This window comes from Stegostoma tigrinum, chromosome 44, assembly GCF_030684315.1.
Source record: "Stegostoma tigrinum isolate sSteTig4 chromosome 44, sSteTig4.hap1, whole genome shotgun sequence".
NCBI classification, from domain to species: domain Eukaryota; kingdom Metazoa; phylum Chordata; class Chondrichthyes; order Orectolobiformes; family Stegostomatidae; genus Stegostoma; species Stegostoma tigrinum.
In genome coordinates this window covers 8,402,502-8,428,652 of record NC_081397.1, presented here as the reverse complement: position 1 = coordinate 8,428,652, position 26,151 = coordinate 8,402,502, and the positions used below count along the sequence as shown (strand labels likewise).

General features: G+C 46.4%; 1 long non-coding RNA gene and 1 pseudogene across 3 annotated transcripts in view; one reads left to right on the top strand and one right to left on the bottom strand.

Annotated features, from left to right (window-relative positions):
* LOC132206960 (uncharacterized) overlaps nt 1–7,475 on the top strand; it is a 36,379-nt gene extending 28,904 nt beyond the window's left edge. For all 3 annotated transcript variants that reach the window (XR_009443251.1, XR_009443250.1, XR_009443249.1), the window contains 2 exons: nt 3,465–4,664; nt 4,777–7,475. This is a non-coding gene — a long non-coding RNA (uncharacterized LOC132206960). The remainder of the gene's footprint in view (nt 1–3,464; nt 4,665–4,776) is intronic.
* LOC132206905 (utrophin-like) overlaps nt 1–26,151 on the bottom strand; it is a 615,509-nt pseudogene that overhangs the window by 140,757 nt on the left and 448,601 nt on the right.

The window sequence follows — 26,151 nt, the reverse complement described above, 5'->3', positions numbered from 1 at the left end:
TGAATTCTCAGTAAGTTAGCAAGAGGGATACTACACGTGAATAGATCGATGTTTTGAAAAGAGGATGAGATATGAGCAAAAGTTGAATTGATGTGGAAGACCAGCCACAATCATCATCGACGGTGGAGCAAGCTTGAGCGGCCATGCAACATTGTGCTGCCGCTATTTGACTTGTTCTGTGGAAAGGAAGGAAACTGGCCCAAGTGTCAAAAATGCCGAAGACCACATCATTCTACAACCTCAAAATTTGATTGTGTTCAGCATATTATCACTCCTGGTACCCCTAAATCCTGGTCTATCATCTCAGCAGCTCGACTCTGCCCAAAAGCTGGTTACTTGTGACATTTTTGAGGGATCTTCCCAAGTCTGAAAATCATTTTTGTTTTTGTAGAATCAGAGTTGGCCAGTGTGGAAGGAGGTCGTTTGGCATATCGTAGCTCTTTGAAATAACTCCCCAATTCGTCCCCCTCTGCTTGGCAATGACTTCAACCACTTATAAAATCTCTTTAATGGAGGGAAACTTTGAAGGCATCTGATTGGAGTATTAACGATCCCAGAATACAACTGAGCCTTATTAAGTTGTTAGTTCTGATGATCAAGAGCTTGATGAAAGAGGATTGTTTGAAAAAGTGCCTGAAAAGAGGAAATGTACAGAGGCTAAGAGGTGTAGGAAGTTAGCGAGTTTTGAGAGGATTTGTTGCTTGGGTTGAGGTTCTGGATGTGAGTTTGCTCGCTGAAGGTGTCGGAAGTCTCTTCTTGGGTTTGAAGCCGACACAATTAAATGTTTGGCAACTCGTAGTGGGCCGTTTAAAATCAAGAGTGGGCAAGAGGACATAATTAAACGAGTGCAGATATCCTGAAGTATGGTTGGACTGGTGGAGATTACCAAAATAGCGATAGGCATAGCCAAGTAACGATTTGTAAACAAAAATGAGAATTTAATACAATTACTGTTAATAGTATCAGTCAGGTAGAAAGTACAGAGAATAGGAATTGGTTCAAGTTGAGACTCAGGCAGTGGAGTTTTAGACGACCTCAAGTGTTCAATGGACAAATGTGGGTCTCCATCAGGGAATGCATTGGAATTGTCAGGTCCAGAAGTGAAGTAGTTCCAGGTGAAGGTTTCACTGCTAATGAGCCGAGACAAGAGACAGGTCGGCAGGATTGAAAAGATGTAAAGAGACAGCTTTAGGGATTGCATGAATGTGTGGTCGGACGTTCATCATGGGATAAACAAGATGCCAAGGTTGTGCTGACACAAGTGTAATATTACATTGTTGCCAAGGCGGAGTAATGCAGTCAGTAGGTCGTGAATAGAGATTGGTGTGGGGACCACAAAGTGGTCTTCCCAGTTTTAAATTGTTATCTCTACATAGTTGCGCAACTTTATGTTCTGTTCCAAAGGCATTACTGACAAGGAAACAGAAGTTAGCCATTTGTTTACTTGTCAATATATCTTGATTTTTCCACCATGTTCTCCAATTATTGACACAACATGTGCAGTGTACGAAGTGAACCGTTCAAACCTTAAAAGGAGATGTTAAAATTGTGGAATATAAAGTTAAATTTATTTTATTGAAAATCTAAATAAATTACATGAAGGTTTGACCAAGACTGCAAGGAATTAGATGGAACACCAGATGAATAAAACAAGCAGTAGTCAGGTGGTATTAGCTGGATGTTCCTGAAGAAAGAGAACGCAGCCAACCTTTCTTCCATAAGGGGGATTAATTGTGTGGTGTCAGACACAGTCGATGAAATCATTCCTTCTGTCTTTACTGTCTGACTAGACTATGGTTGTAATATTTCTTTTTCTAAGCGCTCAAGGTTAGACATACTTCACTGACTTATTGTCAAGTCACGATAGGATTGAAAACACATTCTATAACTGTTTGAAGTCAGAAGTCACATGACACCAGCTTGTCGTCCAACAGGTTCATTTGAAATCACACAAGCTTTTGGAGTGCAGCCCCTTCATCAGGTGCAGTTAGTGAGGTGACCACAGAGAGAGACAGCTTATCAGCAGAGAGATCAAAAGATCATAGAATTGGCGTGAGTGGAGTGTCAGATAATAACTCTATGCAGGTACCAAGAGTGTTAGAGGCAAGTAAAGCGTTTATAAAGTCCATGTCAGTGCTGTGTTGTCATGATAATCAGGCAGCGCAACAGGAATGTACAAAAGGTGACATCTCAGGTCAGACTCTGACTTGTAGTTTAGAGGCTTGTGTTCAGAATCTGTCTTAGAGTTTTAACCTTTATTTCAAAAGCAAGAATTTATAAGATACCACACTGACTGTAACTACAAGTTGTGTGTTTCTTCAACAAAATATCTGCAAACAAACAAACATCCTGGATGAAGACTTATTATCTGACACTCCACTCACACCAGTTGTATGATGTTTTGATCTGTCTGCTTATCAATTGTGCGCCTGTGTGTTTTCCTCCCTGACCGCACCTGATGAAGGGACTGCACTCCCAAAGCTTGTGTGATTTCAAATAAACCTGTCAGATTATAACCTGATGTCATGTGAGCTCTGACTTTGTCCATCCTCGTCCAACACCAGCACCTCCACATTATAACTGTTTGGAACCAAGTCAGTGCAACAGGTACATATCGAACATTTGACTTGGGAAGAATGCCGAGTGCTGAAAAGTTCATTAATAAAAAAGGATTTCTTCATTATGCCATCTATTGTAACATGCTGCGTCTCACAGTCATAATGAAAGGATGGCCACTTCAATTTAGCAGGGCCAAGAACAGTTATGGACATTTTTAGCATGGGAGGAGGCCATTCAACCTATTTTAACTGTCCCAGCTCTCTGCCAGCGCAACAAAATTAATCCTTCTCTCGAACTCATTCCACATATTTCACAGAATTGAAATATATAGGTACATACTGAAGAGATTTTAACATCAAGTGAGCAGTTCTTGCACTTCACCTTGTCACTAAAAATGGAAAACGTGACTGACAAAGAGTGGGTCTTTATTTTGTTCTGTTTTGATGATGAAGCAGATGCAAGTCCAAGTGCTGGAACTGGCCTCTTGAACTTAGCAACTGTTCAACGTGTATAAAATGAATTCTGTGCGCATCTACTAAAAGCAGTTTTATGGAAGGAAAAGGTGCCAAAGAAGATTTGGTGTATTGTGCTTGATGCTATTATATGCCAACCTGTGAAAACAGAACTCTACGACTGTGAGTGTTGAGTTCTGAGTTCTGAGAGGGGGCTATCTTGTTTGAATTTACATTGCTAAGCCTAGGCCTATTTTCCCAACAGCAAAATTGGTAATCCAGCAAGAAATGGATATTTCTCACATTTGTTGGCTGTAAGTGTCTGTTTAAAGTTTCCTTATATACAGGTGCTTAACCTGCTTTTACAGTTTGAACATTTGTTGTGCCAATGAAAATTTTTTGAATGGTTTCACCTCCAGTTTTCCTCTTTATACATATTTGGTATTTTTTCAGGGGAAGGACTATCTGCAAAATCTGAGATTGGGTTTTCAAAGACAGCAGCCTTTGTTTTGGAGAGATAATGGGAACTGCAGATGCTGGAGAATGCGAGATAACAACGTGTGGAGCTGGATGAAGACAGCAGGCCAAGCAGCATCTTAGGAGCAAAAAAGCTGATGTTTCGGGCCGAAAACCTTCTTCAGAAAATGGGGAGGGGGTGCGGGTTCTGGAATAAATAGGGAGAGAGGGGGAGGCGGGTGGAAGATGGATGGAGGAGAAGATAGGTGGAGAGGAGAGTATGGGTAGGGAGGCAGGGAGGGGATAGGTCAGTCTGGGGAGGGGAAATAGGGGTGCGGCATGAGGTGGGAGGGGGGATGGGTGAGAGGAAGACTAGGTTAGGGAGGCGGGGACGAGCTGGGCTGGTTTTGGGATGCAGTGGCAGGACAGGAGATTTGGAAGCTTGTGAAATCCACACTGATACCATTGGGCTGCAGGGTTCCCAAGCAGAATATGAGTTGCTGTTCCTGCAACCTTGGGGTGGCGTCATTATGGCACTGCAGGAGGCCCAGGTTGGACGTGTCCTCTCAGGAATGGGAGGGGGAGTTGAAATGGTTCGTGACTGGGAGGTGCAGTTGTTTATTGCAAACTGAGCGCAGGTGTTCTGAAAAGCGGTCCCCAAGCCTCTGCATCGTTTCCCCAATGTAGAGGAAGCCACAACGGGGACAGCGGATGTTTTGGATATTTCTTTAGCATTGATTTTCATTCAGAGTTGGTTGGATTTTGCTGAAGCAATAGACATAACTCACTATGACGTAGACAATGTCAGAGTTAATGTTTCGCGTCCTGTGACCCTTCCTCAGATCTCACTCTTCACTGATGCTGCCAGACCTGCTGAGCTTTTCCAGCAACTTCTGCTTTTGTTGCTGATTTACAGTGCCCACAGTTCTTTTGTTTTTTACAACACAGACAAAACTTGATCTCTGCAGGAAGCATGATGCTGCATTCTCCAACTTCCCTGGCCTTTTGTAATATAATACTGTCTTTTTAGGACAGAAGTGGCTTTTTTTTGTTTGTTTTAATTTCTGCACATGCTTTCTATGCAGGTTAAAAGTCTACACCTTTTCAGTTCACTGCAGTGCTGCATAATGAAGACTTGGAACAATTTTTTTATATAAAGTGGAAAATCAGTGTGGTTTGTTTTCCAAAATGTGATGTGTAAGTGCAACACTTAACAGTGTGTTCATCAAACTATTGTTTCCTTTGATCTTTGTGTTGCAGAAATTTCTAGAATCATTTCATATATATTTTTCTTGATATATTTTCGCAGCTTTCCTGGAGCAAGTCTGTTTTCCTTCGGATGAGACGACTTTCAGACATACTCGGTTTATTATGAGATTTAATTGGGGTAAAATGAGGAGGATTTTTATTCACTGAGACACACATGACTATATGTTGAAAGCATTGGAAAATGCACTCTGTTAGGACTGTCATGTTATCTGGTGTTTGTACCAGGCTTTCCGATTAAATGCAAGTGATTAAGGATGCTAATGATGCCACATGTTATTACAAGAGGAAATGAACATCCAAGTAACGATTTTATGCCACATTTATGCATAGCATGGACCATGCAGAATGGATGCCGGGACGGAGTGAAGTGGGATGCAGTGCCTCAGTGAGATGCTCACAGCGAATTGCCCCCTCCATCCTGACCCGCTCACAGCGACTTGCCCCTCCAGTCCAGACCCGCTCTCAGCGACTTTCCCCCTCTGTCCTGACCCGCTTGCAGCGAATTGCCCCCTCTGTCCTGACCCGCTCGCAGCGACCTGCCCCTGCAGTCCTGACCCGCTCACAATGACGAGCCCCTGCAGTCCTGACCCGCTCACAGTGACGAGCCCCTGCAGTCCTGACCTGCTCACAGCGACTTCTCTCTGCAGTCCTTTCCCGCTCACTGCGACACGCCCCTTCAGTCCTGTCCCAATCACAGGGACTTGCCCTCTCCGTCCTCACCCACTCACAGCGACTTGCCCACCTCAGTCTTGACCCGCTCACAGCCGTCTCCCCCCTCTGTCCTGACCCCCTCACAGCAACCTACCCCTCCTTGCTGACCCGCTCACAGTGACTTGCCCCTGCAGTCCTGACCCCCCTCACAGTGACCTGCCCCCTCACTCCTGACCCGCTCTGCATTGAGGAAACCAAGCGGAGGCTTGGGGACCGCTTTGCAGAACACCTCCGCTCGGTTCGCAACAAACAACTGCACCTCCCAGTCGCGAACCATTTTAACTCCCCCTCCCATTCCTTAGACGACATGCCCATCATGGGCCTCCTGCAGTGCCACACTAATGCCACCCGAAGGTTGCAAGAACAGCAACTCCTCATCCGCTTGTGAACTCTGCAATCCAATGGTATCAATGTGGACTTCACAAGCTTCAAAATCTCCCCCTTCCCAACTGCATCCCAAAACCAGCCCAGTTCTTCCCCTCCCGCTACTGCATCACAAAACCAGCCCAGCCTGTCTCCGCCTCCCTAACCTGTTGTTCCTCTCACCCATCCCTTCCTCCCACCTCCACCCACACCTCCATTTCCTACCTCCCACCTCATCCTGCCTCCTTGACTTGTCCATCTTTCCTGGACTGACCTATCCCCTCCCTCCCTCCTCACCTGTACTGTCCTCTCTACCTATCTTGTTTTCTCTCCATCTTTGGTCCGCATCCCCCCCTCTCCCTATTTATTCCACTTCCCTCTCCCATCCCCCTCTCTGATGAAGGGTCTAGGCCTGAAATGTCAGATTTTGTGCTCCTGAGATGCTGCTTGGCCTGCTGTGTTCATCCAGCTCCACACTTGGTTATTTTGGATTCTCCAGCATCTGCCATTATCAGTGGCCTTTCCTCTTTGTCAAAGTTTGTGCAAAAGCAACACGATATGGGGCGGCACGGTGGCTCAGTGGTTAGCACTGCAGCTTCACAGCACTGGAGGCTCAGGTTCAATTCCAGCCTCAGGCAACTGTTTGTGTGGAATTTGCACCTTGTCCCTGTGTCTGCGTGGGTTTCCTCGAGGTGCTCCGGTCTCCTCCCACAGTCCAAAGAGGTGCACGCTAGGTGGATTGGCCATGCTAAATTGCCCATAGTGTTCAGGGGCATGGGTCTGGGTGGGATGCTCCAAGGTTTGGTGTGCACTTGTTGGGCCAAAGGTCCTGTTTCCACACTGTAGGGAATCTAAACAAATCTGTTCCAACATCTCCATGTTATAACCCTGCTGATCACTGCACACAGAGATGTTTGTTAACAAAAGGATAACAATAATATTCAAACCCAGTGCTGGAGATGTATTTTAAATCCACTGAGGCCAGTGTCGATCTCCAATTCAACTTGTATTTACAAATGACCTGTCTTCAACTTTAGCACTGCCTCATTCAGAGATAGTTGCCAGGGTGTCAGCATCTCTGACCCTCACACAACTTATCTGTCAGCCAGGGCTCCCTGATTTGAGCTATTAATATGGACCAATCAGGCAACTCATATTCTGTGATGTTCAACTGGCCGACCTGGTCACAAACCAGTGCGGTGTGTTCGTCGAAAATCAAACATGTACTCGAAAGGTACCATTACATACCAGTGCAAAGGAAGGCATGAGGCTAAACTGGGGAGGGAAGGGAACTGCTTACTGGGGGTGGCCCAGAGAGTGGAAGAAAATCGAATGGGAAGAAGACCATTTGAGACTGAGGGAGAGAGATGTAATTGCCTGAATGAGGCATTCCAATTGCGAAATGGATTTTTGTGTGTACACCATGTTCAGTTTCCCCGATCTTAATCTGTACTCCTCTTTAAATCATTAGTATCTGAAATTTCTGTATCATTTCCAAATGCTCTGTCTCTAATGTTATGCTGTTGGAATTGGTTGAACTGCAGAGATATCATTTATTTGCACAAATGTGTTCAGTGAAATGAGTTGCATGCTATATATGTATTATTCTTCCTGATTCTATTATACGCATACAAATTAAAGTTAGTTCCACTTTTGAACAACAAACTGCTTTTAGATGTATGATGTATCTCATTTGCCTGCCACTTACTCTTGTTGATGAGTTGTGTTTCTGTTTTGTGAAGAAATATGAATGAGCTGGAGCCCTAATGGCAATGCCCAATGTGGTGATATTCCAACATTGCAGCTGGAAGGTGGGGCGGGGAGGGGGATGGGTTTCACAAGAACTATTACAGAGGGAAGTGGAGAGACAGGTGATGTATGTGGCAGCACCGAGACAGTGAGGAGAATGAAATGCAGCCTGAAGGGGAATCTGGCTGTATTCTCCAAGGCACGGGCTGAATGGAAGAGGACAGAAAGGATTCACTCAGAGGAAGAGTAGATGAGACTGGACTGATTATGAAACAGGCAATAATCATTGGCAAGTTACTGATAGGAGGGTGAATCAATCGGGCTCACTTTAAGACTGTTTACAGTTACCATATAGTTAGTGGGAGATGTGTAGATCAGGCCAGGCTCATACAGAAACGCTTCCCGGAGTAATTAACATGTAGACCCCACTGGGAAAGAGTGAGGGGTTGGCCTTCCTGCTACCACTGATGCACGAAAAGCTTGGGGCATAACTGAGACGATGGGGCTGCTGCTGCCGAGGCACAGTCGGGAAGGACCACTGAGATTTTCCTGCTGAAGGTAAATGGGGGTCCATTCAGTTATCGGACCCTCCACGTGTCTCACATGTATGTAAATAGTTTTGTTGTATGTCTAAGAGAGGTCTTTGGTTTGTTGGGTGGAGCCAAAGTCCAATGCTTTATTTGATTATTTGATATGCAGCTGGACAGAACACAACTGCAGTTGTGACATTGTACATATACAAAGAGATTTCTTGTGAAAAAGGTCTATTTTTCAAATCAGAAATGTGACTGGGAGGAGTGTGGATGAGCCCAGGCTCACTGTGGGTCTGGTTATGGTCACCATATTGTCACTAAGATGTGTGTATATGAGGCATGGCTGGCTGTGAGACTGTGAAAAATCACTGAGTAATTAATAAGAGTTTGTTTCTTCAATTATTTGTTGGATGTGTGTGTCACTGACTGGTCCAGCATTTATTGCCCATCCCGAATTGCCCTGGAGATGTTGGTGGTGAGCTGCCTTCTCGAACGGCTGTAGTTCACCTGCTGTGGGTTGCCCCCACAGTGCCATGAGGGAGGGAATTCCCATCTATTGAACAGTCGCAGTGAAGTATTCCGGATATATTTCGAAGTCAGAATCACGAGTGGCTTGGAGTGGGATAGAAGGAGGTGTTCCCGTGTACGTGATGCCCTTGTCGTTCGAGATGGAAGCTGTCATGGGTTTGGAAGGTACTGCATGAGGAGCTTTGGCGAATTTCTGCCATGCATCTTGTAGATGGTACACAGTGCTGCTGAGGGCGCTCATCATTGGTGGTGGAGGGAGTGGATGATTGTCGATATCGTGTCAGTCAACTGGGCTGCTTTGTCCTGGATGGAGTCGAGCTTCTTGCATGTTACAGCTGCGGCCATCCTGGTAAATGGGGAGCATTCCATCACAGTCCTGACTTGTGCCTTGCAGACAGTGGACACATTTTGGGGAATCAGGAGGTGAGTTCATCGCCGCAGCATTCCTCACCTCTGACCTGCTCTTATAGTCACTGTGTTTATGTGGTGAGTCTGGTTCAGTTTTTGTTCAAAGCTCACCCCCACGACGGTGACAGTGTGGGATGCAGTGAATGTAACAAATTGTTTGTCAAGGGGTGGTTGTCTCTTGTTGGTGACGGTTATTGCCTGGTATTTCTGTGGTGTGAATGTAACTTCCACTTGTCTGACCAAGCCTGGGTATTGCCCAGATCTCGTTGCATTTGGACAAGGACTGCTTTAGGATCTGAGGAAACATGAATGATGCTGAACATTGTGCAATCATCAGGAACATCCCGACTTCTGGCCTTATGATAAACGCAAGTTCATTGATGAAGCAGCTGAAGATGGTTATATCTCAGACACTGCCACGAGAAACTCCTGCAGGGATCCCCTGGAGCTAAGATATCTGACCTCCAATAAGATCATTCATTTTCCTGCGTGCCAGGTATGACTCCAGCAAGTGGAGAATTTGTCCCCTTATACCCATTGAGTCCAGTTTTGCTCGGGCTTCATGATGCCACACTTGGTCAAATGTAGTCTTGTTGTAAAAGGCTGGAGCTCTCACTTCCCCTCTGGACTGCAGCTGTATTGTCCATGTTTGAACCAAGGCTGTAATGAGGTCAGGAGCTGAGCTGCCCTGACGTAACCCAAACTGGCCGTCGCTGAGCAGGTGCTGCTTGATAACAATGTGACTGACACCTTCTATCACTTTCCTGATGATTGAGTACAGCCTGATGGGGCAGTATAGGGCAAGGTTGGATTTGTCCTATGTTTGCAATACAGCACATACTTGGGCAATTTTCCACATTGTCGGTAGATACCAGTGTTGAAACCGCACTGCAACAGCTTGGCACGGGGAGCGGCACGTTCTGGAGCACAAGTCTTCAGTGTTATTGCCAGAATATTGTCAGGGCCTGTGACCTTTGCAGTATCCAGTGTCTCCAAGTGTTTCCTGACATCACGTGGGGTGAATTGAATTTACTGAAGACCGGTATCTGTGATGCTGGCGGAGCCCGAGATGAATCATCCACTTGGCCCTTCTGGCTGAAGATTGCTATGAATACTTCAGCCTTATCTTTTGCACTGATGTGCTGGGCTCTTCCATCATTGAGGATGGGGATATGTGTGGAGTCTTCACGTCCAATCAGTTGTTTAATTGTGCACCACAGTAAAGGAAGAGATGTGGCAGGACTGCAGAGCTCAGATTTGATCCATTGATGGTGGGGTCACTTTGCTGTATCTATCACTTGCTGGTTATGCTGTTTGGCGGCTTCACCAGGTTTCTTTATTTATTCATTCACAGGACAAGGGCATCATAGAAGAGAATCAGAGAATCCCTACAGTATTTCCAGGGGGTCCCGGGAGGGGTGGTGTGTCGGTATTTCCAGGGGGTCTCAGGGAGTATGTCAAGATTTACAGTGGGTCGCAGGGAGTTTGTCTGTACAGGGGTCTGGGGTTGTGTGTCAGTATTTGAAGGAGCTCCTGGGGACTGTGTCAGTGGTTAGAGGGGACCCTGGGAAATGTGTCATTATATACAGGGAGTCCCAGGGAGTTTCTCAGTACTTTTCGCGGGGACAGGGAATGTGTCAATATTTGCAGCTGGTCCCGGGGTATATATCAATATTTACAAAGGGTCCTGGGGAGTGTGGCAGTATTTTCAGGGGTTCTCTGGGACGTTGCCAGTATTTAAAGGGTTTCTAGGGAATGTGTCAGTATTTCGAGGGCTTCCCGAGGAGTGTGACAGAATTTACAGGGGTCCCGGTGATTGCATCAGCATTTGCAGGGTGTCCCAGGGAGAGTATCGGTAGTTACAAGGGGTGGAGTGTGTCAGTGTTTCCCGGAGTTCCGTGGTGTGTATCGGTATTTACAGGGGGAATGGGGAATGTGTAATTATTTCCAGGGGGTCGTGGGAGTTTATCAGTGTTTACGGGGGTTCCGTGGAATCTGTCAGTGTTTCGGTGAAGTCCCAGGGAATGTGTTCGTGTTTAGAGGGGTCCCTGGGAAATGTGTCCGTACTTACATGCAGCCCCAGGGAGTTTCTCAGTATTTACAGCGGATTCCAGGGAATGTGACAGTAGTTACAGTGTGTCGTGAGGTGTGTGTCGGTATTTACGGGATATCCCAGTATTTGTGGATAGTTGCGTAGAGTGTGTCTACACGTACAAGGGTCCGGGGATGTGTGTCAGTATACAGAGGAGGCCGAGGGAATTTTTCAGTGTATAAAGCGGGCCCTGGGAAATGTGTCAGCGTTCACAGAGGGTCCCTGGGAGTGTGGTGGCATTTTCAGGGATTCTCAGGTACTATGTCAGTATTTACAGGGAGTCCTGCGGAGCGTGTCAGAATTTTTGGGTCTCGGTGCATACTGACACACTCCCCTGGAATCCCTGTAAACACTGGCACACTCCCTGGGACCACCTTGAAATACTGTAGCTCTCCCTAACACCCGCTGAAACAACAAAGCCAACGGGCCCCTAAATAACTACTGACGCTCTCCCCAAGTCTCCCTGTCAATCCTGACACAATCCCTGAGACGCCCTGCAAATACTGACCCTCCATGGGACCGCCTGCAACTACTGACACACTCCCGGGAGCACCTGTAAATAATTACAAATTCCCCGGAACACCCTGTAAATACTGACACTCTCACCAAGAGCCCCTGTCAATACTGACACAGTCCCTGAACCCCTGGAGGTCGCGGGAATTTTTCAGTATTTAAAGGGGGCCCCGGGAAATGCGTCAGTCTTTGCAGAGGGTCCCAGGGACTGTCAGTATTTTCAGGATTTGCTGGGACTGTGTCAATATTTACAGGGGGTCCCACGGAGTGTGTCAGTTTTACAGGTGATTTCAGGGGCTTTGTCAGTATTTCCAGGGGGTCACACAGATGTGTCAATATTCACAGTGTGTCCCCGGGGACTCTGTTGGTCTTGACAGGGGATTACCAGGTCGTGTGTCAATATTTACAGGGTGTCACAGGTTGTGTGTGTGTGTGTCAATATTTACAGGGTGTCCCTGTGTGTGTGTGTGTCAATATTTACAGGGTGTCCGTGTGTGTGTGTGTGTGTGTGTGGGGGGGGGGTATTTACAAAGAGTCCCTGGGGAGTTTCAGTGTTCATTGCGGCTCCAGGAGAGACTGTCAGTATTTATAGGACGTCCAGGGAGACTGTCAGTCTTTACAGGGGGTCGTCAGGAGTTTGTCAGAGGGTGAACGCTGAGGCAGTGCCTCATTATGCAGGTGTCAGAATTCAGATAGTGTCCCTTGATGAGAGGGTCAGTACTGAGGTACTGCAGCTCTGTGAGCAGGTCAGTTCTTAACCAGTGTCTCGTTGTCAAGTGGTCAGTGCTGAGGCAGTGACTCCATGCTGGATGGTCAGTGTTGAGGAAGTGCCTCATTGTTAGAGGAACATTACGGAGGGTAAGTCTCAAGGTAATGGTGACAGAGCTGAGACAGAGCCACATGATCAGAGATTCAGGGCTAAGGGATTGACTCAATCACAGCATTGTCTTGAGGCAGTCCCTCTTTGTCAGAGGTTTAGTTCTGATGGAGCGCATTTGTCAGAGGCGGTCCACACTGATCCAGTGCCTCATTGTAGTGGGGTCAGACTGAGAGGCTGCTAAACAATTATCAAGTCAGTTGTGACATATGACAGTTCTATCCTGGGGTCAGTCCTGACAGAATGCCTCATTGCCAGAGTATCAGTACTGAGGTATTGAAGCGCTGTCTGAGCATCAGGGGTAGGGAGTGCCTCATTGTCACAGGGTCAGAAATGTGGGAGTGCGTTATTGTCAAAGGGTCAATGCTGAGGGAGTGCTGCCATTTAAGGGGGACAGAATTAAGGAAGTTGCTCACATTTCAAGGGCCAGCACTGAAATAGTTTTGCACTGGGAGGTCAGTGTGGAGGGAGGGCCTCAGAAGCAGTGGGTCAGTATGACGGTTTCCCTTATTGTCAGGGGGGCAGTTCTGAGGCACTGACTCGTTGTCAGAGAGTCAGTACGGAAGTATTGAATCACTCTCAGCGTATCAGAACTGTGAGGCTGTTTTCTTGTCACAGCGTCAAAACTGACGCAGTGCCTCATGAAAAATGGGTTAGAATTGCGAGAGACCCACACATTACACAATCAGGAATGATGTATTGCAGCATTGTGAGATGGTCAGAATGAGAGAGGGCCTCATTGTCACAGGGTCTGCACTGAGCGATTTCATCATTTTCAGGCACTCCGTAGGGGCAGAGCCTCATTGTGATCGGGTCAGAATTGAGGGAGTGCCACTTGATTACAGGGGCAATACTGAGGTATTGCAGTTCTGTCAGGTGGTCAAATCTGATGGAGCTCCTCATTGTCAGGAGATCAGCACTGAGGTATTGAAACACTGTCAGAGCATAAGGGCTGAGGTGTTCCAGGTCTATGAGAGGTCAGTACTCCGGGAGTGCCTCATTATCAGAGGTCCAGTACCGAGGGAGTGCACAATCGTCAGACTGTCAGCACTGAGGGAATGCCTGATTGTTCAAAGGGTCAGTACACAAGGAATGTCTCAATGTAATGTATGATTAGAGATGCAGTGCTGAAGGAGTGCCTCATTCTCAGTGTCAGTTCTGAGGCAGGGTCACATTGCTGGAGGGTTGTTCTGACTCAGTGCATGAGTAACAGAGGGTCAATACTGAGGCAGTATCTCATTTTAGGGGCTTAGAATTCATGGGTGCTACATAATTAGGAGTTTAGCCCCGAGGTATTGCAGCTCAGGTGCAGTCATAAGGGAGGGGGGAGTGCAACATGGTCAGGGGTCAATTCTGAGGTGTCAGAAAAAGTCCTCCCACAAACATCAGCAGGACTTGACAAAATCTGTACAAGTGAAGCAATGCCTGGCCCGATAAATAAGAGCAGGTTTGCTGGAGCCTATATAAACGATAGACCTCAGTGTAATGGAGGAAGCATTGAGGGAGTCCTGTACTGATAATACAAGACAATAATTCATACATAATTGCAGCATTGTCAAAGGATCAGAACAGCCAGAGTGTATTATTATGAGACTGAACACAGAGGAGGAGCTTCATTGGAACGGGTTCAGAATTAATGGTGAGCAACCCATTCAGAAGGTCAGTACGGAAGTATTGCATTTCTATTGGAGGCTCAATACTGAGGAATTACCTCTGTCAGAAGTTAGTACTTTGTCAGTAGTGAGGAATTGTGGCATTGTCACTGTGTTGGTCTGAGAAAGTGCCTCTTGTGGCACAGGTCCAGGTGCAGCTTCATCAGGACCCTATACAGCTGCAGCATAGCCTCCCTGTTTTTCAACTCCATCCTTCTCGCAATGACAGACAAAATTCTATTTGCCTTTATAATTACCTGCTACAATATTACTTTGAGCGATTCCTGCACAACGACACCCAAGTCACTTTACACTTTGCTGCAATTTTTTTACCATTTGAACCATAGCCTACTTTGTTGTTATTCCTATCAAAATGGATGACCTCACATTTATTGACATTGAACTCCATCTGCCAGACCATTGCCCACTCACTTAGACTGTATAACCATCTGCAGGCCTTCAGTTCTTCTGCACACTTTGCTCTACCGCTCATCTTAGTGTCATCTGCAAATGTTGACACACAACACTTCATCCCCGACTATAAATCATATGTATCAATTGTAAACAATTGCAGTCCCAACACTGATCCCTGAGACACACTACTAGCCACTGACCGCCAACCAGATAAACACCCATTTACCCGTACTCTTTGTTTTCTGCTAGTCAATCAATTCTCTGTCCATGCCAATACATTACCTGTAAGGTCATGCAACTTTATCTCATGTTGCAGCCTAGGCATCCAGTCAAATGCCTTCTTGAAATCCAGATACATGATATCCACAGGTTCTCCATTGTCCGCCATGCAAGTATGTCCGCAAAGAATTCCACCAAATTAGTTAATCATGACCTACCCTTCATCAACCCATGCTGGCTGTTCCCAATGAGACAATTTATATCCAGTTGTCTTGCTATTATCTTCCTTAATGATGGATTCACGCATTCTCCCAGCAACCGAAATTAAGCTAACTGACCTATAGTTAATAAAATGTGAGGCTGGATGAACACAGCAGGCCAAGCAGCATCTCAGGAGCACAAAAGCTGACGTTTCGGGCCTAGACCCTTCATCAGATGAAGGGTCTCTGATGAAGGGTCTAGGCCCGAAACGTCAGCTTTTGTGCTCCTGAGATGCTGCTTGGCCTGCTGTGTTCATCCAGCCTCACATTTTATTATCTTGGAATCTCCAGCATCTGCAGTTCCCATTATCTCTGACCTATAGTTACGTGCTTTTTGGAAAACAGCTAATGTGACACCACTGTTTAAAAAGGAAGTTTACAATCTGCGGGAACCAACCCAGATTCCAGTGAATTTTGGTAAATAATTACTGGTGCAAGCCTCTTTACTATACTTTTGTACTAAAGGTCCTCTTTACCAATGCACCCACAAGCACTACATATTAGCGCTCTCACGCTCTCATTCATCCATAACTTTACTGACCTCTGACTGGCGTACCTTGTTTAATATTACCGCATTTCATTCATAAAATTGCCATCTTGTCATACCTTTCACTGTGAAAGGGAGACTGAAATAAAATGCTCCTTCCACCCCATTTACAGCCCTTTCACAGTTTTAATCCTCACGGCTTTATTTTGCTGACAGCTGCAAAACGTGTGTCTCCATCAGTGTCTATCCCTGAGTACATGTTAATTTTCTAACCTATTCAGAACAATACCATCGTGTCATTGTTTGAAGAAGCATAATATTAATCAGCCCTCAGCAACCGTCTCCCAGGGCTTGAATAGCTTGCAGGATATCAAACAAGTTTTCTGCATTAGCAGAGATAGTCGGAACAGCAGATGCTGGAGAATCTGAGATAACAAAGTGTAGAGGTGGATGAACACAGCAGGTCAAGCATCAGAGGAGCAGGAAGATTGATGTTTCAGGCCTAGGTGCTTCTTCAGAAATTGGGAAGGGGAAGGAAGTTCTGAGATAACGAGGGAGAGAGGGGGAGACGGATAGAAGACGCATAGAGGAGAAGGTAGGTGGAGAGGAGACAGACAGGTCAAAGAGGTGGGGATGGAGCCAGTAAAGGTGAGTGTAGATGGGGATGTAGGAAGGAGCTGGGTCAGTCCAGGGAAGATGGACAGGTCAAGGGAGCGGGATGAGGTTAGTCGGTAGGAGGCGGAGATTGGGGCTTGAGGTAGGAGGAAGGACAAGGGTAGGGAGGCAAGGGTGAGCTGGGCTGGTTTTGGGATGCGATAGGGGGAGGAGAGATTTTGAAGCTTATGAATCCCACATTGACACCATTGGGCCGCAGGGTTCCCAAGCGGAATATGAGATGCTGTTCCTGCAACCTTCGGGTGACATCGTTGTGGCACTGCAGGAGGCTCAAGATGGACATGTCATCTGAGGAATGGGAGGGGGTGTTGAAACAGTTCGCGACTGGGAGGCGCAGTTTTCAGTGCAAACTAAGTGTAGGTATTCTGCAAAGCAGTCCCCAAGCCTCCACTTGGTTTCCCCAATGTAGAGGATGCCACAACGCGAACGGTGGATGCAGTATACCACATTGGCAGATGTGCAGGTGAACATCTGCTTGAGGTGGAAAGTGTTCTTCGGGCCTGGGATGGGGAGTGAGGGGAGTGGTGTAGAGGCAGGTGTAGCACTTCTTGCAGTTGCAGGGAAAAATGTGCCAGGTGTATTGGGGCTGGAGGGGAGTGCGGAGCAGACAAGGCAGTCACAGAGACAGTGGTCTCTCCAGAAAGCAGATAAGGGTGGGGAGGGAGAAATGTCTTTGGTGGAGTCGGATTGAAGATGATGGTTGGAGGATGATACGTTAGATCCAGAGGTTGGTGGCGTGGTACGTGAGGATGAGGGGGATTGTGTTTTGGTTGTTATTGCGGAGAGGGGGCACGAATTACGGGAAATGTGGGAGACGCGGTCAAGGGCGTTCTCGACCACTGTGGGGGTCGGGGGGAGGATTTGCGGTCCTTGAAATATTAGGAAACCTGAGATGTATTGGAGTGGAATGCCTCATCCTGGGAGCAGGTGTGGTGGAGGTGAAGGAATTGAGAACAGGGGGTGTTATTTTTGCAGGAAGGTGGGTGGGAGGAGATGTATTCTAGGTAGCTGTGGGAGTCGGTGAAATAGATATCAGTTTCTAGGTGGTTGCCGGAGTTGGAAACAGAGAGGTCCAGGAAGGTGAGACAGGTATTAGAAATAGTCCAGGTGAACAGGTATTAGAAATAGTCCAGGTGAACTTCTGGTTGGAGTGGAAGGTGTTGGTGAAGTGGATGAACTGTTCAAGCTCCTGGTGGGAGCACGAGGCGGCGCCGATACAGTCGTTAATGTTATGGAGGAAGAGGTGGGTTTGGGGCCAGTGGAACTGCGGAAGAGGGACTGTTGCATGCGACCCACAAAAAGGCAGGCATCGCTTGGGCCCATGCGATGTTTCTTGTGACTGCAGCCCCCTGGCGGCCCGCCCGTGGTGGTGCTCATCTTTGCTGCGATCGGCCGGCTCGGTCCCCGAAAGGCAGCATCGGTTCCCCATCTCCGCCCTCCCGACAAACCAACCCTTTAAAGGCGGAAGGCACCCACCCCCTTATCATAAAGGTCAGGTTGCGGGGTGGGGTGGGTGCACGGCGAGAGGGTGCCAGAGGCTGCATTTATTTTGGCGCAACCCTAATCTGGGGGTTATCTAGCGCCCCCAGAAATAGGGATTATGGGTGCACACCGCTAATTTTGGATTCCTCTTTAGAAAAAAAAGTAGAGGGGGAGTGTGAATAGGGTTTTGGGATGGGGGCTGAGATAGGGTGTGGGGGTGGGGGTGTAGGTCGGGTTGGGGGAGAGGGGGAAGAAGGTGCCCCTCTCCTTCCATTTAAGGGTACGTACCCACAATTTGGCCCCTTCGGCTCTTTCCTGTTCTGGTTAGGGTTAGGCCGATGGCGAAGGTTGGGGTTTGGGCTCAGGTTAGGGTGAGGGCTGATGCCTGGCACTCCCTCCATACTGACCCTCTAATATCTATGTACACCCTAAAACACAAGAGTTTCCAGTAAATATGCCCTAAATCACAGAGTACCGTGTTAATCAGCCCAAAAAAGAGAGGGCCCTGAAGATAAACCCTGTAACGCTGAGTTCACTGTAAATAAACCCTAAAACACAGATCACTGTAAACAAACCCAAAGACACAGAAAACCCTGTAAATAAACCATGAAATACAGAAAACCCTGTGAATAAACTCTAAAAACACAGATCTCACTGTAAATAAACCCTAAACACAGATCTCACTACCGACAAACGCTCAATCAGAGAGCTCCCTGTAAATAAACCCTAACACAAAGCTAGCTGTAAATAAACCCTAAAACACAGTGCCCTCTATAAACAAGCTCTAAATCAGAGCTCACCGTAAATATTCCCTAAAACACGGAGATCACTGTAAAAAAGAAACTCAGAACAAAGAGCCGCTCGTAAATTTTCCTAAAACACAGAGTCCCTTGTAAAAAGCCCGAAAACACAGAACCTCCTGTAATTAAAACCGAGAACACAGAACCTTCTGTAAATAAACTATTAAACACAGAAACAAAGTTGCTGGAAAAGCTCAGCAGGTCTGGCAGCATCTGTGGAGGAGAAAAATGAGTTAACTTTTCGAGCCTGGGTACCCTTCCATTCTGAGGAAGGGTTGCTGGACCTGAAAAGTTAACTCGTTTTTCTCCTCCACAGATGCTGGCAGACCTGCTGACCTTTTCCAGCAACTTTGTTTTTGTTCCTGATTTACAGCATCCACAGTTCTTTTGATTCTTATTAAACACAGAACCCACATTAGATAAAACCTAAAGCACAGAGCTCAAGTACATAAAGTACATAACCATAAACGCACAGCCCCCAGTAAATAAGATTTAGGGCTGAGGCTAGGTTTCATGTTTATGCAAGTGTGAACATTAGGGCTGAGGCTAGGCTTAGGTTTAAAGTTGGCGTTATCTCTGAGGGTAGCGTGGAAGAAAGCAGCTTTGCATTCCCAGAGACAGAGCTGAGGGAGAGCATCTGTGTATTCCATAGGAGGCACGGGAACCATTGTAACCTTAACAGATCAAATTATATGACAGATTAGTTTACAATTAAAGATCATTGTGACTGTGGTCACAAGGTGAAGAGCTGGATGAACGCAGCAGGAAAAGCAGCACCAGAGGAGCAGAAAAGCTGACGTTTCGGGCCGAGACCCTTCTTCAGAAATGGGGGAGGGGAAGGGGGTTGTGAAATAAATAGGGAGAGAGGAGAGGCCGATAGAAGACGGATAGAGGAGAAATTAAGTGGGAGGACGGGATAGGTGGGAGGAAGGACAGGTTAGGGAGGCAGGGACCAGCTGGGCTGGTTTTGGAATGCGGTCAGGGGAGGGGAGATTTTGAAGTTTGTCAAGTCCACATTGACACCATTGGGGTACAGGGTCCCTAACCTGTCATTCCTCCCACCTCAAAACCCAGCCCCATCTCCTACCTACTAACCTCATCCTGCCCCCTTGGCCTGTCCATCCTCCCTGGGCTGACCTATCTCCTCCCTAACTCCCACCTACATTCACCTTTACTGGCTCCATCCCTGCCTCTTTGGTACTGCAGTCAGCAAGTCAGTTCTGAGGCAGGGTCTCTTTGTCAAAGAGTCAGATTTGAGGGAGTACCATTGGATGATGGTTATTGCAGCACTGTGAGAGTACTGGAGTGAGAGAGCACCTCACTGTCAGAGGGTCAGTACTGAGGGGGTACCTCACTGTCAGCGAATCAGTACTGAGGGAATACCTCACTGTCAGAGGGTCAGTACTGAGCGAGAACCTCACTGTCAGAGAATCAGTACCGAGGGAGTACCTCACTGTCAGAGGGTCACTACTGAGGGAGTACCTCACTGTCAGAGAATCAGTACTGTGGGAGTACCTCACTGTCAGAGGGTCAGTACTGAGGGAGTTCCTCACTGTCAGACAATCAGTACTGAGGGAGTACCTCACTGTCAGAGGGTCAGTACCGAGGCAGTACCTCACTGTCAGAGGGTCACTACTGAGGGAGAACCTCACTGTCAGAGGGTCAGTACTGAGGGAGAACCTCACTGTCAGAGGGTCAGTACCGAGGCAGTGCCTCACTGTCAGAGAATCAGTACTGAGGGAGAACCTCACTGTCAGAGGGTCAGTACTGAGGGAGAACCTCACTGTCAGAGGGTCAGTACCGAGGCAGTGCCTCACTGTCAGAGGGTCAGTACTGAGGGAGAACCTCACTGTCAGAGGGTCAGTACTGAGGGAGCACTTCATTGTCAGAGGGTCAGTACTGATGGAGGACCTCACTGTCAGCGAATCAGTACTGTTGTCATGTTCGTTTTCGGAGACCCTCACGGATTTGTTGCAATAACAAGACACTGACCTGTTTAGGAAAACACGAATCCTTTTATTACCAAGCAAGTACAAGCTGTGGAGAATCACAGTACTGAACCCGGCACAGAGCGCCGAGTCTCGCAGGTAATTCTCCCCGAGCAGCGGACAGTCCCCGCTCTTCATACTTTACAAAATACATGGGACATAAAATAATTACACATTTTACAATGACATGATACATAAAACAATTACTACAACAGACAAAGACAGGATACCAAACAATTATTATATCAAGAACATAAAAGACCAGGATATAGTCCCGAAGATAATAAAATGTGAGGCTGGATGAACACAGCACATCTCAGGATGCTGCTGGACTTGCTGTGTTCGTCCAGCCTCGCATTTTATTATCTTGGATTCTCCAGCATCTGCAGTTCCCATTTTCACAGGATATAGTATCGATTGCTCTTGAAGTGGCTGCTGATGGCATGAGACGATTTCAAGTTGTTATCCGGACAGATTGTTCTAGCCAGACACACTGGCAACTTGAAATCACAAATTCAGTGCCCTGGCCCCTTTGTCAGCGACAGAAATTGCATGCTTTAGAAGTTTCACACCTTTACAAATGTTCCCCACCGAACCCTATTTGACACAGTTTAATTCTAATTGTATTCAGTCAGGAAGCTTAAGACAGTGTCTGCATACCGATGTGTGGGAAGACAAAGAGTTACAAAAGTTTTACACTGAATTCCTAGCTGGGCAGGAAGCTTCAGGGCAGTGCCTGCATCCCTGTGCGTAGGCAGATGAAAGACTTTAATTTGTAGAAGTATCGAAATCAATGGGATGTTATACAATAACATCTCATTGTGAGAGTACCTCATGGTCAGAGGGTCAGTACCGTAGACGTGCAGTGTTGTCTGACTGCCAATCGGGTCAGGATTGAGGGCTATTACAGGGACAGGACTGAGGTATTTGAAATAGGGCAATGACTGGTGTGGATCCTTTTTATTTTTTTAAAATTAGACGACACCAGAAAGATTATCAACCCGATGTGATTTGATTGGGCTGACAATCAGTTGATGACAGCAGAAAGGTCAGTGGCCTGATTACCGCGGCCGGGACTTGAGATTTCACTATTGCCGACCTTCTCATTCTTCTCGCTCATTTTCACGGAAGAGCTGTTTTGAGACAGAGTCGGAACTTTCTGAAAGTGATCGCGGGCCCTATTCAATATGTATCTAACAGAGACGTGGGAAAGCAGAAACTTGTTTGATGTCCCGCCAGCAATTCAAGTCCTGGGAGACGTTTGTTGAGGACTGATTAATATTATAATTATTCATAGTTTCGGGTGACACGATGGATGGGAAGATATTGTTCTGAATAGATTAGAAAATTAACACATAGTCAGGGATTGACTCTGATGTAGACACAGGTTTGGACACTGTCAGCAACACGAGTTCAAACTGTGAAAAGGCAGTAATGCGTGGAAGGAACATTTTAATTTATAGTCTCCCTTTATTAGTGAAAAGTATGGCAAGATCGCAATTTTATGAATGAATGAAATGCGTAACAGTAAACAGAGGACCCGAGTGAGTGTTCAGTAAAGTTATGAATGAATGAGAGCGCGATAGTGGTCACATGGAGCGCTGTGGGTTCATCGGTCAAGAGGACCTTTAGTGCAACAGTAAAGAAGCTTATGATATAATGTCACACAAAAACCACACAAAAGGATATTTGAAGGCGATTGGCCCTGTATCACGAAAGACACACCAGCCAGCCTCCGGAAGCCTTGTTAAGTGCTCACCGATATGAGTAAACAGGGCAGACCACAGGATATTCAGGGGGAAAGGTTACAAGATTAACAAGTGACCACTTTTCTGAAGAAGGGTCTAGGCCCGAAACGTCAGCCTTCCTGCTGCTTGGCCTGCTGTGTTCATCCGGCTCGACACCTTGTTCTGTCAGACCACGTGAGCGAACGAGTTTGGCGTGTTTGAGTCTGACTGGTAAATATGTGACACACAACCATTTGATGTTACTAACTGCCTGGTGAATTGAAAACTGAAATAACTGCGGATGCTGCAAATCAGGAACAAAAACAAAGTTTCTGGAAAAGCCCAGCAGAACTGAGGGAGGCTCTGTGGAAGGGTCACCGAACCGGAACCGGTTAGCTCTGTTTTTCAACTGACAAATGCTGCCAGACCTGCTGAGCTTTTGCAGCAACTTTGTATTTGTTTTCTGATTTGCAACATCCGCAGTTCTTTGGGTTTTTACTCAGTGTTTTAGGGTTTATTTACAGGGCGCTCTTTATTTATCGCGAGCTCTGTCTTTTAGGGTTTATTTGTGAAGGGCCCTGTCTTACAGATAGTTTACAGGTCGGCTCAGTATTCGGGTGCATGAAGAGGTGCGCTGTGTTTTCGGCTTTATTCAGCCGTGTCTTTTCCTCTCTACTTCCTGGGGGATGTGTGTTAGAGTTCATTTTAAAGGGGTCTGTGTGTTTGAGTGTACACTTGTAGGGGGCTCTGTGTTTTACAGTGTCCTGTATGTTTTTGACTTAATTTACAGGGTAGATCTGTGCTTTCTGGCTTCTATACAGGGGGCTCTGTGTTGCAGTGCTTATACACTGGCGGGGGGGAGTTCTCTGTTTTCGGGTTTATTTACAATGAGGCCTGTGTTTTAGGGTTATTTCCAAAGAGCTCTGTGATTTAAGGTTTACATGAAAAGGCTGTATTCTAAGGTTTATTTGCAGAAGGCTGTCTGGTTTATTTACAGTGAGCAGTGTAGTTTAGGATTTATTTCCAGTGAGCTCTAGGTTTTAGCATTTATTTACAGGAGGATTTTCATTTCATGATTTTGTTACGGTTGGGTCTTTGTTTAAAAAAAACCCTGAAACAATGAGCTCCGCGTCTTATGGTTTATTTACAGTCCCATCTGTGTTTTTGAGTTTATTTGCAGAGCATTCTGTGTTTTTGGGTTTATTTCCAGGAGGCTCTCTGTTTTAGTGTTTGTTTGCAGGAGCCTCAGTGTTTTAAGATTTAATTTACATGGGTGTTTTTACTGCTTATTTGCATGGGTACTCTCTGTTTGAGGCACTGGCTGAGTACTGACCTTCTGACAATGTGGTACTCATTCAGATCTGACCCTCCAGCAATGAGGTACTGTGTCAGAACTGATCCACTGACAGTAAAGCACTGCCCCCTCAGTTCTGACCCTCTGACAGAGCTGCAATCGTTCAGGACTGAACTTCTGATCATGTTGTACTCCATCAACTCTGAACCCAATGCATTGAGGTACTGACTCAGTATTTACTGTGTGCAACTGATATACTCACTCAGAACTAACCCTCTAGCAATGTGAGCCTGCCTCAGAACTAACCCTGTAACAATGAGGCACTGACCTCAGCACCAAATCTCTAATTACGTGGCTCTCTTCAGTTTTGAGGCACTCCTTCCGTACTGACCCACGAACAATGCGGCACACACTCAAGAATGATCCTTCAATGAGGTATCACCTTATAACAGAGCTACTGACATCAAGGCCCTCTCTTTGGACTGTGTCTGATAATGAGGCACTGACTTGGTTCTGACCCTCTGACAATGAGGCATTCTGTCAAGTCTTACTGCATTAAAATGAGGCACCCTCTGACTGATCTGAAATGCCTCAGTATAGAACCTCTGACTGATCTGAAACACCACTTCTTAGACCCTCTAAATGACAATCTTTTAATTCTGACACCATTACAGTGAGGGTCTGCCTTGGTGCTGACACTCTGTCAAAGAGATGTTGCCTCAGAACTGAGCAGCTGACAATTAGCCAGTGCCTTAGGTACTGATGAGTGAATAAAAAGGCCCACTCTCAGCACTGACACTGCAGCAATGAGGTATTGCCACAGAACGAACCCACAAAGGGCTCATAATTGAGGGAGTGCCTCCTGATTGAAGGGTGCGGATTGAGGTGTTGCAGAAGTGTCAGAGGGTCAGAACTGAGGTATTGCATCATTGTCAGATGGTCCATTCTGAGGCAGTGCCTCAGTGTCAGAATTGAGGGTATGCATCTGTTTAAATCATCAGGAATGAGCTTTATGCAGCTCTATCAGAGGCTCAGCACTGACTGCCTGCCTCATTCTCATAGGATCAACACTGATATATTGAAGCACTGTTAGATCTTCAGTGCTGAGTGGGTCAGAACTGAGGGAGTGCATTGCTGTCAGAGGCAGTGCCTCATTATGCAGGTGTCAGAATTCAAGGCATGCTCCATGAATGGAGGGTCAGGACTGAGGTATTGCAGCTCTATTCAGAACCAGTGGCTTGTTGTCAAGCGGTCAATGCTGAGGCAGCGACTCAATTCTGTATGGTCAGTCTTGAGGAAGTGCCCCATTATTAGAGGGCCATTACGAAGGGTAAGTCTCAATGCAATCGTGATAGAACTGAGACAGAGCCACATGCTCAGAGATGAGATTACCTACAGTGTGGAAACAGGCCCTTCAGCCCAGTAAGTCCACACCGCCCGTTGAAGCATCCCAGCCAGACCCATCCCCCTCGAACCCACACACCCCTGAACACTACGGGCAATTTAGCATGGCCAATCCATCTAGCCTGCACATCTTTGGTCTGTGGGAGGAAACTGGAGCGCCCACATAGTTAGCGGGAACTGCCGATGCTGGGGAATCTGAGATAACAAAGTGTACAGCTGGATGAACTCAACAAGCCAAGCAGCATCATCCAGCTCGACACCTGTTATCTCAGATTCTTTAGCGTCCATTTTCTGACGAAAGATCTGGACCAAAAACGTCAGCTTTCCGACTCCTCTGATGCTGCTCGGCCTGCTGTGCTCATTCAGCTCGACCCCTTGTTATCATAGAGACAGCACGTTGGGTGTCTTTGCTACATCATGTTTTGTAAGTGTCATAAGAACTTAGATGAATGGCTTCAACATACAAATAATTTTAATGTGAATACATTTACATTTGGACTCTGATAAAACAAAAAGGAACCTAGACTTGTTTGAAAATTAAATCGACTTACTTAATTCAGCCATATAATTGGCATAAAAATATAAGAAATTAATCCTACTCACAATCTTGGAGATGTGTTTGTTTGGAATTAGGGTGTTGAAGGTGGAGATGTGGTCAATAAGTAGGAGCTTGACGTAGATGCCCATGTTATCTGGACATTCCAGAGATATGTGTAAAGCCAAGGAGAGGGCATCTACCATGGATCTGCTGCATCAGCAGGTGAATTGCAGTGGATCAAGGGAATGTGGGAGGCTGGAGTTGATGTGACCCATGACCAACCTCTCAAAACACTTCATAGTCATAAATATGGATGGAAGAGCCGCTGGGCAGTAGTCATTGAGGCTTCTGGAAAAAATTGCTGACATTCAGTGCAAGGATCTTAAACATTAGCATGAACGTCAGAAAATTGGAGAAGCCTCGAGCATATGAGCACAGGTAGCTGAGGGTAGGGATGGCGGGTATTACAGAAATCAAAGAGGGCGAGAGAGTGAGTCAGAGATCATAGTGAGCAAATGATTAGCCTGGCAGGCAGTGGAAAATACATGATTTTACATGGAACATGCAGACATCTTCGAAAAACAGGACATTGAGTTTTCAAAGCTTTGGAAATTAGTGTTATAGTTGATTTAAAGTGAATCAAATCACTTTTCACTTTGGTTATGGATTTTGATGAATGGATGGTCCCCCTGAGATTGAAA